This window comes from Heteronotia binoei, chromosome 13 (genome assembly GCF_032191835.1).
Source record: "Heteronotia binoei isolate CCM8104 ecotype False Entrance Well chromosome 13, APGP_CSIRO_Hbin_v1, whole genome shotgun sequence".
Taxonomy (NCBI): domain Eukaryota; kingdom Metazoa; phylum Chordata; class Lepidosauria; order Squamata; family Gekkonidae; genus Heteronotia; species Heteronotia binoei.
In genome coordinates, this window is record NC_083235.1 from 22894500 (window position 1) to 22907418 (window position 12919).

General features: G+C 49.3%; 1 protein-coding gene across 5 annotated transcripts in view; it reads left to right on the top strand.

Annotated features, from left to right (window-relative positions):
• LOC132581100 (gametocyte-specific factor 1-like) overlaps positions 1–12919 on the top strand; it is a 30776-nt gene that overhangs the window by 782 nt on the left and 17075 nt on the right. For 2 of the 5 annotated variants that reach the window (XM_060252158.1, XM_060252157.1), the window contains exons 1-2: positions 9981–10150; positions 12413–12549. The gene's annotated coding sequence lies outside the window, so the exon portion shown is untranslated. Of the gene's footprint in view, positions 1–4005; positions 4084–8529; positions 8724–9980; positions 10151–12412; positions 12550–12919 lie in introns of those variants that run through there. The other 3 variants (XM_060252154.1, XM_060252152.1, XM_060252153.1) reach the window with 3 other exon arrangements.

Here is a 12919-nt window from a genome sequence, read left to right on the forward strand (position 1 = left end):
AATTACTGACCTTGTAAAAAAACGTAAATTGTGCTAACATCACTATATTTAAGAAAAAACTTTTTGATAAAGTGGGTTTATTATAGTTTAATGGTTTTTGTTATTATATCACGATATTCTGTCTGGTTTGCTATCTCCCCGTGATTCTCCCGTGTATATTATATACCACCTGGAGACTGGCAAACCTAGGATTTAATGGCATTGAGGGGTGAAATTAACACCACAGTCCTGAGTGGGGGCTCTCAAAGTGGAATAGTAAGGTCGCCAGCCTCCAGGTAGGACTGGGTGTTCTGCTTGTATTACTTCTGACCTCCAGATTACAGAGACCCAATCCCCTGGGTTAGAAGAAACAGCTTCAGATCTGTGCCATCACATCCTTCCCCCATGCTCCATCCCAAAACTGTCTATCCTCCCCAAGAAGGAGTTTGCCAAATCCCTCTTGGCCACAAGGTTGCCAGATTCAGGTTGGGAAACTCCTGGAGATTTGGGGGTGGAGCCTGGGGAGGACAGAGACTTCCGTGGGGTACAATCCCATAGAATCCACCTTCAAAAGCAGCCATTTTCTCCAGGGAACTGGTCTCTGTTTCCTGGAGATGAGTTCTAATACCAGGGGATCTTCAGGACCCACCTGGAGGCTGGCATCTTTACGAGGACCTGTTCCCAAGTCTCCATGAATTACCCAAGATTTGAGACGATGAGAGGTCCTCATCCCCTTGGTAACAATGTCATAAAATCCCTGAAAATGTCGCCATGCTAAGTCAGCACATAAACAGTTACATTGATCCTTGAGAAATAATTTGAATGTTGCAGTTTGAACAGGGCCCTTAACCAAGTAAGAATTAGTTGAGCTAGCCAGCAGAGACCCTTTGTTTTTAATGCCTGCAAGTAAAATGAGGAAGGCTTTTGTTAATGTTAAAAATGAAATCAAGCCCTATCCACTAATTGGTGGGTTTTAGGAGAAGGTGGAAGCATATAAGTATAAAAGACTCACTCAATTAAGACTGAGTTATTATTCGAGCAGTCCTCTGACCCTGTAATGAATTAGGGGGGAAATATGGGTATATGCCTAAAGGCAAGGCTCTCTGTTTTAATCCTGCTAGTTTGAGCTGGGGTTGGAACTTTAAAAAATGTAGATCATTGAAAAAAATTTAAAAAAAAATCCTTCTTTCATGATTTAAAAAGGAATAATGTAGTGTTTTTTTTGTTAATTCTATGACGTGTGGAATAATTGTTCTGTTTTCTAATGAAGTGTGTTATTTTAACAATTACTGGTTTCTCTAGGTATCAAGCAAAGTCTTCTTTGAATCGGTTTGCTGTGTGGTTGTATCATTTTTATGCTGTTTGTGAATTTTTTTAGTTATTTATACCAATTCATTTATTGAAGGGGACCCACACCAATTTATTTATGACCTCATTATTTCCGCCTCTGTCTTATCCTTACAACAACCTTGCAAGGTAGGTCAGGCTTAAAGAGAAGCTCACCCAATGAGCTTCGGTGGCAGAATGAGGCTTTCAACTTGGGTCTCTTGGCTCCTAACTCACCACTCTAACCACTATGTGGGGCTGCCAGGAGAGGTTACAAGGGCCTGGAAGCTGGACAAACCAGAATAATTAGTAACGTATTACATAAAATGGGGAAATAAGGCTACCAGAATCACTAGGCCAGGGGTCCCCAACCATTTTGAGCCTGTGAGTGCATTTGGAATTCTGGCACAGCGTGGTGGTTGTTAACAAAATGGCTACTGGAGGAGGTGAAGCCAGCAAGAAAAATGGCTGCTGCAGCTTAGCTTCAGTCAAACAGCAAAGACTCTTGTGCAATTAATGTTTTTAAGGATCTATAAAAGTCAAGCAAATCTCCAGTGGTTAATCAGAAACCTTTGGTGTTACCAGGTCCAACTCAGGAAGTATTTGGGGACTTTGGGAGTGGAGCCAGAAGCAAGGTTGTGACAAGCATGGCTGAACTTTTTGGCCATCATATTTAAAGGGACCGCCCTTCTTTCAAATGCCTTCGTTTCATTGGAAATAATGGAAGACTGGGGCGCCTTCTTTTGGGGCTCATAAAACCCCTTGGTCCAATCTTTTTTAAAACTTGGGGAGTTTTTTGAGGAGAGGCACCAGATGCTATGCTAAAAATTTGGTGCCTCTACTTAAAAAACCAGCCCACCTGAGCTCCAGATCCCCATGGCTAGATTCTCCATTGTACCCTATGGGGACTGGTCTCTATAGGGTATAATGGAGTGCCCAGCATTAAACACACCCACCCACCCCACTTTCTGATAACCCTGAAGTGGGTGGAGGGCCTCCAAACCAGCAGATCCCCTTCCCCCAATTGGGGACTGGAAACCCAAGAAGCCTTGCTAGACAAAACCCGGCTCTCCTGCCTTTCTAAAACACTTGTCAGGCACCAGGAAAGATATTGGCAAGCGCATTGGGAATGCTTGCTCTAGGCCTTCAGAAGGCTCTGTGGATCTTTCAAGATACAAAGTGGACTCAAACTTCGTTCTGCTGCTTCAGATGGCTACCCCACTTGAATCTACTTTCAAGATATAATATTCCACTTTGAGTTCTTGCTTTCTGTGGGTTTTAAACCTTGAGAGTCTCCTTCGTATCTTAAATGGTTGTAGAAAGACTTCACCTACCCTAATGAATGAACAAACAGGCTTTGCCAAGTTCCTTTATTCAAAAGGAGGATATCCGATATAACACGGGGACACTTGGGCATGTTATGATTTGGAAATAAGTTATAGAGGCTAGATGGCATCCACTGCCTAAAAAGACCAACCTCTAAAGGGCTGTATACTATTATGTTTAACTGGAATATGGGAATAAACACATTTTGTATAATTGTTTACGTGCATACATACGTACAAGCGTGCACACACACATGCCGGGAATTCATTGCCTTTTCTGATGAAGGTTTGGGGTTCAGTAAAAGACAACTGAGAGAAACTAACTTTAGAGTGTCAGATTAGAGCTGGGGAGATCCAAGTTTAAATCCTCCACTTTCTCAATAAAGTACAGAGCAAGATTTTAGGACAGGGGTGGGAATAGGCTTCCCACCCACCCCCCACCCCGCCCTGGTGGGGGACTCCCGAATTTATAGCCTCCTCCCCCGCTCTTCAAAAGTCCAGAAGGGGGGGGGGAGTCAATTTCATGCCACTCTCCCGGAGAGAGCCTGCCTGATTCCCTGCACCCACCGAAGGCTCGGCACTGGAGTCCAGTCATCACCCAGGCATGCTAAGAAAGAGCCTAAAAAGAAGGGAAGGGAGGGGGGGTGTCTGTCCTGTCCTGTTAGTAAGGAAGATTTGTAGAGCCTGCGCACGATTTGTAGATCTCATTGCTCAAACAGTGGTTGGTGTGTAAATAAACATTCTTTCCAGGCACCAAGAGAGGGGAGATCATACTGGAGATCAGCAAGAGCTGAAAGAGAAGGGAGGGGAGGGGGGTGTCCTGTCCTGTTAGTAAGGAAGATTTGTGGAGGTGGTTGGTGTGTAAATAAACATTCCTTCCAGGCACAGAGAGAGGGGAGATCTAGCAAACATTTTCTCCTTACACAAACCTGCCCTGTGCCTTCACTACAGAACAGAAAGGTATGAGATTTTGAATAATGCATGAACTGATAAACTGCCTTGCCCTCAACCTGTCAGCAGCAACTTCTGCAGAACTTTGCAGTAGAATACTTGAGAACTTTTGGGGTTGCTTTGCCTTTAAGAAGAAAAGCCTCTCTTCCAGAACAGGAATTGCAGTGGGCGTGTGTAAAGTACTGGGGTCGGCGCAGTAAGAGACCAGAGTCGGAGAGTGATTTCAGCAAGCTTTACTTCAGGAACACCAACACAGACTGAGCTCTATTCAAACCTCCCGCTCCTTTATACAATTCTTGCCCCCTTCTGATTGGACCTTAACTATGTACATGGATTGGCTATTTACAGAGGCCTACGGGCCTATCAGGGTACAGTATGAGCCTAGATGTTGATTGGCTACTTATGTTTCAATCCTTCCCCTGATTGGGCACGCTTAGGCCTTCTCTGGAACCCTGGTGTGGAGTACAAGCTTGGCTTGTTCAGCTTCCCTCCAAAGGTAACAGTTCCCTCCAAAAGTAACAGTTCTCCATTTGAACCTAGGACACAACACCCCTCCCCCCATAGTTCCAGCTATCAGGTGACATAGTCCTGGAGATATGCCGGAGGGCGGCGGTCTCGTGTCGAGCGTCGGAGCTCCGAGGGGACTGGGCGTTCCGACTCGGTTGGTGGTTCCGCAGAGCTGGAGACATCTGGGACGGCGGCCCCGGAAGACCTGGGTTCAGCTGCGCGGTCGAGGGTCTCCTCCTGCTGGGCCGAAGCGGGCTCTACGGAACCCTGTTCTGTGTCAGGCTCACGGGGACTTACATTGTCCGGATCTGGAGCCTCTGACCTTGGCTCCCCGGCAGGCAGGCGACCTCAGAGTTGGTCGATGTGCCGCCTCAGGAGATGTCCACCCTCCAAGGCCACTGCATAGGAGACCGGTCCGGTGACGTGGTCCACCTTTCCAGGGAGCCAGGCAGGGCCAGTGGTGGCATAGTTCCGTGCCCACACTGTCTCACCTGGGTAGACCCCTCTGGGGGCTTTAAGGTGTTCCGGCACCGGTCGCCTGTCTGGGGCTCGGTCAGGGTGCAGCTTGTCCAGCAGGGTGGTGATGCAGCGGCCCATGAGGAGTTCGGCTGGACTGCGACCTGTGGAGGCGGTGGGTGTGGTCCGGTAGGCCATTAGGAAACACGCCATGTCTTTTGGCCAGTCTGAGGGGCCCAGACAGTTCAAGGCCTCCTTTGCCATGTGCACCATCCGCTCTGCCTGGCCGTTGGTGGCTGGATGAAACGGGGCAGAGCGAATGTGCCTGATGAGGTTCCTGGCCAAGAAGTCCTGGAACACTGCGGACGTGAATGCTGTGCCGTTGTCGGTGACAATGGTCTCCGGCAACCCGTGGGTTGCAAAGATGGCCCTCAGAGCTGTGATGGTCGCCTGCGACGATGGCGAGGGCACCTGGACCACCTCCAACCACTTGGAGTATGAATCCACTAGTATGAGTAGAGTCCGCCCATGGAAAGGGCCAGCAAAGTCCATATGCAGTCTTGACCAGGGGTTTTTGGTGGATTCCCATGATTGCACTGGGCCACGAAGGGGGTCAGGCCTTGACACCTGGCATGTTGGGCACCTTTTAACCCAAGCCTCAATTTCTGCATCGAGGCCGGGCCACCAGACATAGCTCCGTGCGAGAGCCTTCATGCGGACTATGCCCGGGTGTGCCTTGTGCTGGGCTCTCAGCACTTGGTCTTGCAAGGGTTTGGGGATGACGACTCTGTTGCCCCATAGTAGGCAGCCTTTATGGGTGGATAGTTCGTCTTTCCGGGCTGCAAACGGAGTAAATTCCGGCCCAGTCGAGCCCTTGGGCCACCCCCTCCCCACCCAGTCCAAGATACGGGAGAGGACTGGATCACGAGCGGAGCGGGCAGCAACGTCGCGGGCGAGCAATGGCCTGTCCGGAAGCATGTCCATCAGTAGGATCTGATGAGCCGGGGCTGGATCAGGATCCACGTCAGGCAAGGGCAAGCGGCTCAGGGCGTCAGCATGGCCCATTGCCTTGCCCGGGCGATGCACTAGGGTGTAGGTGTAGCCGGCTAGAAAAATGGACCAACGGAGGACCCGTGGGGACAACACCTGAGGGGTCTGCCGGTCCGATGCAAAGAGGCCCAAGAGGGGTTTGTGGTCCGTATAGAGGGTAAAGGGCCGGCCGTAGATGTAATCATGAAATTTTTTGACGCCGGCCACGACTGCCAACCCTTCTTTGTCGATTTGGGCGTAGTTCCACTCCGCCGACGAGAGAGTCCGCGAGTAGTACACGATAGGGACTTCGGTCCCATCAGGGAGTTGGTGGCCCAGAACTGCCCCCACGCCATAAGGGGATGCGTCGCATGCAAGGACCAAGGGCAGGGTCTCGTCGAAATGGGCAAGGACAGAGTTGGACATCAGGAGGCCCTTGATATCCTGGAAGGCTTTAGCGTGCTGGCGGCCCCACGCCCAGGGTCAGTTCTTGTCTAGAAGCCGGTGCAGGGGTTCGGCCACCGCTGCCTTGTGGGGGAGAAAAGCATGATAAAAGTTTAGGAGGCCAAGGAAGGCCTGGAGTTCTTGCTTGTTGGTGGGCGCTGGAGCATCTCTGACGGCACGCAGCTTGGCATCGGAGGGATGGACCCCCTGGGCATCGATGGAGAACCCCAGGAATTCCACCAGATCCACACCCAGGAGGCACTTCTCCCGTTTGACCTTGAGGCCGGCTGTTTCAAAACGTTGTAGGACTCCTCTAAGGCGGGCGGCGAATTCTTCAGGCGAGGCTGCCGCGATCAGCACATCATCAAAGAATGGAGTGACTCCGGGAAGTCCTTTTAAAAGAGAGTCCATGAGTTCCTGGAACAACCCCGGAGCCACACTCACGCCAAATTGCAACCACTTTACTCTAAAGGCCCCCCAGTGGGTCACAATTGTTTGGGCGTTGGCCGTGGCCTCATCCACCGGCAGCTGTTGGTAAGCTTGGGCCAAGTCCAACTTGCCAAAAATTTTTGCGCCGGCTAGGGTGGCTAAAACGTGGCTGACGATGGGCACAGGGTATGCGTGGGCCTGAAGAGCCTTGTTGAGGGTGCACTTATAGTCTGCACAAATCCGCACTTCCCCACTGGGCTTGACTGGAGTCACGATGGGAGTTTCCCAGGTTGCGTGGGTGACAGGCTCTAGTATTCCCTGTGCAATCAGTTTATCCAGTTCCTCCTCAATTTTAGGCTTGAGCGCAAATGGAACTCGCTGCGCTTTAAGCCTAATAGGCCGCACTGTGGGGTCAAGGTGTAGTGTAACCGGGGGACCCGTGTAGCAGCCCAAGGTGCCATCGAAAACGGCCGGGAACTCTTCACAAACCTTGTTAAAGTCCACTCCGACAGTCTTATTGACCCCCCTGATCTCTATTCCCAGGGGCTTGAACCAGTGAGACCCCAAAGGTTTGTAAGGTGGTTCTTGACCACTAGCACTTGTAGCTGGCCCTTGAACCCCTTGTATTGGACTGGGACCGGGCCCACTCCCAAGATAGGCACCTTATTCTTCTGGAAGTCCACTAAGGTAAACCCCGGGTCCCTGAGACAAGGCCTCAGCCTGGTGGGGATTTTAAAAAATGTCTCTGCCGCTATAATAGATGATGCTGACCCAGAGTCCACCTCCATTTGGCAGGGCACCCCCCTGATCCCTACATTGACCCGGATTTTGGAGGGCCTGACTGGCGAGGGTAGGTACTGTACCGGGTATGGGTGGGCGTGGAGAGCGTCGGTCTCGAAGTCTGGCTGGCCTTCGGAGTGCGCAGATCTTTGCGGGACGCGTGCTCGGGATGTGGATCTGCAGGCACAGGCGATGTGGCCTTCCTTGTTGTAGAGTCGACAGGTGGCATTCCGGAATCGGCAGGTCTTTCGCTTGTGCTGGCCCCCGCAGCTTGCACATGCAGGTGGTGTCTTGTGTCTCATGCCCTGTGGGGCATGGGTGGTCTTCCTTCCTGCTGAACGATAGCCGGTTTGTAGAGCTTTGTCCTCGTCTGAGTCCTCTGTAGATGGTTCAGGGTTGATCTGGTGTGCCGCAGCCTGTCTTGTCAGCCGTGGCTCTGCTGATCTGCCCTTCTCCCAGCTGGTGGCCACATCGATTGCCTTTGTTAGGTCGCACTCGGAGAGGGACAGGAGTTTCTGTACTAGTTTTTCGTCCCTCAAGCCCCATACAAACTGGTCGAGAAGGGCTTTGTTGAGGTCTGCGAAACTGCATCGGCTTGCCACCCGGCGCAGGCTTGTCAAGAACGCCATCGTGGTTTCGCCTGCCTTCTGTGTCCTTTGTCGGAAGTCCCAGTGCCGGGTGAGCTTGGTTGGCTGGGGCTGGAAATACTTCTCCAGAGCGCTGATGATGTCGTCCACCAGCGTCTCTGAGAGCTTCCTGGGTTGGAGAAGAGCCCTGGCTAAGTCCACGGTCTCCGTGCCACACGTACTGATAAGCAGAGCTCTCTGCATGGTAGTCTCTGTAATCTTCCGGAAGGTCAGGTATGACTGGAAGCCTTCAACCCACGAGTCCCACAACTCGGGGCGATCAATGCTAAAGGGCTGTAGGAGGTTGGCTGGAGCCTCCATTCTTGGCAGCGTGTCTGGGTGGCTTGCGAGCTGGGGTGTGTGCAGAGCGGAGGTGCAGACCCAGATGGCTTGGATTTAGCCACCTTTCCGTGTTCCTGGTTCTGTTGCTGGTTCTTACTGGCAACCCATCCTCGTCGCCAGTGTAAAGTACTGGGGTCAGCGCAGTAAGAGACCAGTCGGAGAGTGATTTCAGCAAGCTTTACTTCAGGAACACCAACACAGACTGAGCTCTATTCAAACCTCCCGCTCCTTTATACAATTCTTGCCCCCTTCTGATTGGACCTTAACTATGTACATGGATTGGCTATTTACAGAGGCCTAAGGGCCTATCAGGGTACAGTATGAGCCTAGATGTTGATTGGCTACTTATGTTTCAATCCTTCCCCTGATTGGGCACGCTTAGGCCTTCTCTGGAACCCTGGTGTGGAGTACAAGCTTGGCTTGTTCAGCTTCCCTCCAAAAGTAACAGTTCTCCATTTGAACCTAGGACACAACAGCGTGTGTGCAGGCAAGGAGTAGTCTTCTGACGTTGTTTTGCTATGCGACTAAGGTGCTTTGATTTTAAATGATTTAAGGTATTGGTTTAGAGTGCTTAAGTTTTCGTTTTATGTGCTTTTCAGCCGGGCTGGGCTAAGCGCAGTCCCAGCCTTGTGTTCTTGTGGAGACTGTTTATTTTTTCATTGTCTTATCTGATTTATTGCCTCCTCTGCTTTTATTGCCTTTGGCTACCCCATGTTCAGCTTAACTTTAGTATATGCTGGCCCGGGTGTCTAACATTCTGAAGAAATTTGTCTTAATTTTTAAAACCTTGCTAAAACTTTGAACCCAGTGGCACCTTTAAGACCAACAAAGTTTAATTCAAGGTATATTTTTTCATGTGCAAGCATACTTATTCAACTCATTTCCAGATTACGGAAGTCATTTTCACTTAAGAAAATGGGTGTTAAAACTAACCTATTTTTATTTGCTAGCATTGTTTAGCTGAGTTAATTATCTTGCTCTCCTTCCCCCCCCCCCCTTAAGATATAGCAGGGTTTTTTTATCACAACAAACACACCAAACAAACCAATCCTATAACAACTGGGGGGAGGGATTTTCCAGGTAAAGATCAGCTAGTTTGACAGGAATTGTATTTTTTGTGAAAAAGAAGCAATATAGTTTATTGCATTATGAATATGTTCGTTCTAGATGACATTTAAACATATTTTTGAGCAATGTTTCCTCTAAGCTGAGTTAGTGTGAGCTAGTTCAGTTTTTAGTCTCCAGCTCACACATTTTTGTCTTAGCTCAGGAAAAATGGCTCCACATGAAACTAATTTATGCAGGAGCTCATGACTTCAATGCCAGTAGCTCACAAAGTAGATTTTTTGCTCACATGACCCCACAGCTTAGAGGGAACATTGCTTCTGAGTCTCAGGTGTTCTAAATGCAGTACTGCAGATATTGTTTTGATATTGTGTTCTTTTCTAATCCCACTAAATGGAAAGACGAATAACTGATACTTGAAAGTATTTCCTGGAATTATGGCATATCTCCAGATTGCAAAGTCAATTTCTACTGGAGAAAATGGATGCTTTGGAGGGTGGACTTTGGGAGCATTGTAATCCACTGAGTTCTGTGTCCTCCCCAGGCTCCACCTCCAAGTCTCCAGGAATACCCCAACCTGGAGCTGGCAACCCGACTCCTGCCTCTGGTCAGTGACAGGTCCTGGCAACCCTAGAGCTATTCTATTACATGATGGTAACCAGAGCTGCTTATTAGGATTTTTGGTAGGGGTGATATATGCAAACCTCCACTCCCAATTGCTAGACATAGAGGAGGACATAATATGCTCTAGTGTGCATATAAGAATTTTCTCTGGTATGAATTATCTTAAGCTTCCAAATTGCCAAGTTCCTGAAGCATAAAGAGCTACAAATTCTTTTTTGTGGCAAAGGGAATGCAACTGAGAAATACCTGACCACAGAATTACCAGAGGTATGATAGAGCTACTTAGGCTTGTAATTGTGTTTGAGCTGAGAAGGTTGGGAATGGCTTCCACTGTTTAAGGGGGAAGCCCATATCTGTTTTGAATTAAGTGACATTATTTAGCAAGCTTTCATCCAAATTTGTCAATTAGAATCTTATCATTTGAATTGAGTCTAGCACTAAAGTCTCTCCCCCCCCCTTTAGAATCAGGTGTGCTGGAGTATCTAATAAAAGTTCTTCAATAAAAAATTCAGATTAATTACAGCACCTTGCTATATCTGATCATTTTTGCTGGGGAGGGATATATACATTTAGTATTAGAAGAGACCCCATTTTGAAGTGTAGAAGGATAGCCATTGCCCATGGGTTTGAATTTTTTAGATGGACACATTCAATTTAATTGATGTAGAAATTAGGATTCCTAAACCCCCGTGAAGGGTTTTAGAGGTGGTGTTTGATGCAGTGTGCTGGAAGTGATATAGAGGAGTGAAGCTCAGGAAGTGACATCACTTGACCTTTGACTTGGAAGTGATGTCACTTCCTTGCTCCTGGCTCCACCCCCAAAGTCTCCTGGCTCCACCCCCAAAGTCCCCAGATATTTCTTAAATTGGACTTGGCAACCCTAGGTGGGAAACCTCCGTCCCAAGGGCCGTATACGGCTCTCGAGGTCACTTGGTGTGGCCCTCGGGGATTTAGGGTTGCCAAGTCCAATTAAAGAAAAATCTGGGGACTTTGGGGGCGGAGCCAGGAGACTTTGGGGGTGGAGCCAGGAGACCTTGGGGGTGGAGCCAGGAACAAGGATGTGACAAGCATAATTGAACTCCAAGGGAGTTCTGGCCATCACATTTAAAGGGACAGCTCACCTTTTTAAATGCCTTTCTTCCATAGGAAATAATTAAGGATAGGGGCACCATCTTTTGGGGCTCATAGAATTGGACCCTCTGGTCCAATCGTTTTGAAACTTGGGGGGTATTTTGGGGAGAGGCACTAGATGCTATACTAAAAATTTGGTGCCTCTACCTCAAAAAATAGCCCCCCCAGAGCCCTCAATACCCACGGATCAATTCCCTATTATTCCCTATGGGAATTGTTCTCCATAGGGAATAATAGAGTGCCTAGTAGACATTTCCCTCCCCCCCCACGCTTTCTAAAGGAAGGGGGAGGGCCTCCATACCAGGGAATTCCCCCCTCCCTGCCCCCTCCCTCTCTCACACACACAAACAAACACTTACCGCACTTGGTCTTCTTCCCTCTGCCTGCTCTGAAAACGAAAGCAAAGAAAGGGCGGGGCCGTTCTCCGAAGCCCTTCCTGTTTCCTCCTTCCTGCCCAGCCTTAAAGGGGCAGAAATTTTACAAACTGCTCAGGACTCAGGAGCTCTACACCAACATGAACGCTTCAGGTATGTTCTCCCCCCCCCTCCACCCCCCCACCCCCCCGCTTCCTGATTTCTGGAGACCGGGGGATGAAGCTGGGAACCCAGGAGCCTCCCGGAAAAGCGGGGGGATTGGGAAGCCTACGGGGATTGCAGGGCCAAACCGAGCCATGTGGCAGCCTCTCTGGGGCCTGGCTGGCCAGCGAGGATTGTGGGGCCCAGCCATGCTGTGCAGCAGCCTCCCCAGGCCAGGCAGGAATCACAGGGCCCAGATGTTCTGTGTGGCAGCCTCCCTGGGGCCTGGCTGGCCGCCCAGAATTGCTGCAGGGCCTGGAAAAGTAACTGTCACAGTTCAGTTGCACTTGATTATCCCAGATGGCGGGCCTAATATGCAAATGAGTGTGTAACCTGTTATGCTAATATTAGGGGATGTGGTCTAATATGCTACTGAGTTCCTTTTGGGCTTTTTCTACAAAAAAGCCCTGGACCTACGCATTTGCCTAGGGCAGTGGGCTGGGTGTGTGCGTGTGCGCACGCGTGTGCGCATGCGCATGCCAAATTAGGCTTTCCCCTCTTGAGTTCAAATAGAAAAACAATTATTTGCATTAATTTTGCTGGCCTGAATCATTCTCCCTCGGCGGAGCACGGTTTTTTAAGTTGATCATTTTTATGGCCCACGAATGATGTTATAAATATCCATTATGGCCCTTGGCAGAAAAAAGGTTCCCCACCCCTGCTTTAGGACCATCATCTGGGTTGCCAACAGTCTGGAGGAAAACGCTCTGCCCCTTTAACATAGACTTACTATGTGGAAATGGGCAGCTGATGCTCATTGTGCCCTAAACAACATCACCTGGTAGATAACAGCTCTTTCAGCAGGACACTTTTCTCCCTCTAGGCTGCTAGCAACTCTTCCATCACCCTTTCTGCCTGCCATACTTTGGAAAGCTGTCGTGTGGATAAAACTGAAGAAGAAACACGTACACTGCTCTGAGTTTCTAGCAACCTTGGACTTGAAGATCCTGTGAATTTGGGGTAGGTATTTGTGGGTTTCCTGCATTGTGCAGGGGGTTGGACTAGATGACCCTGAAGATCCCTTCCAACTCTATGATTCTATTACTTCTGGGCGGTCTCCCTTTGAAGTACTAACCAGGGCTGTTCCTGCCTTACATCCAAGATCTGCTGACATCAAACTTGGCTGCACTAACCAGGTGAGAGCATGTTCCCTCTGCATGTGTGTTAAGACAGCGGTCCCCAACCCCCAGGCCATGGACTGGTACCGGTCCATGGCCTGTTAGCAACCGGGCTGTGAGTTGTATAATTATTTCATTACATATTACAATGTAGTAGTAATAATAATAAGAAAACTTTGGATTTATATTCTGCCCTCCACTTTGAATTTCAG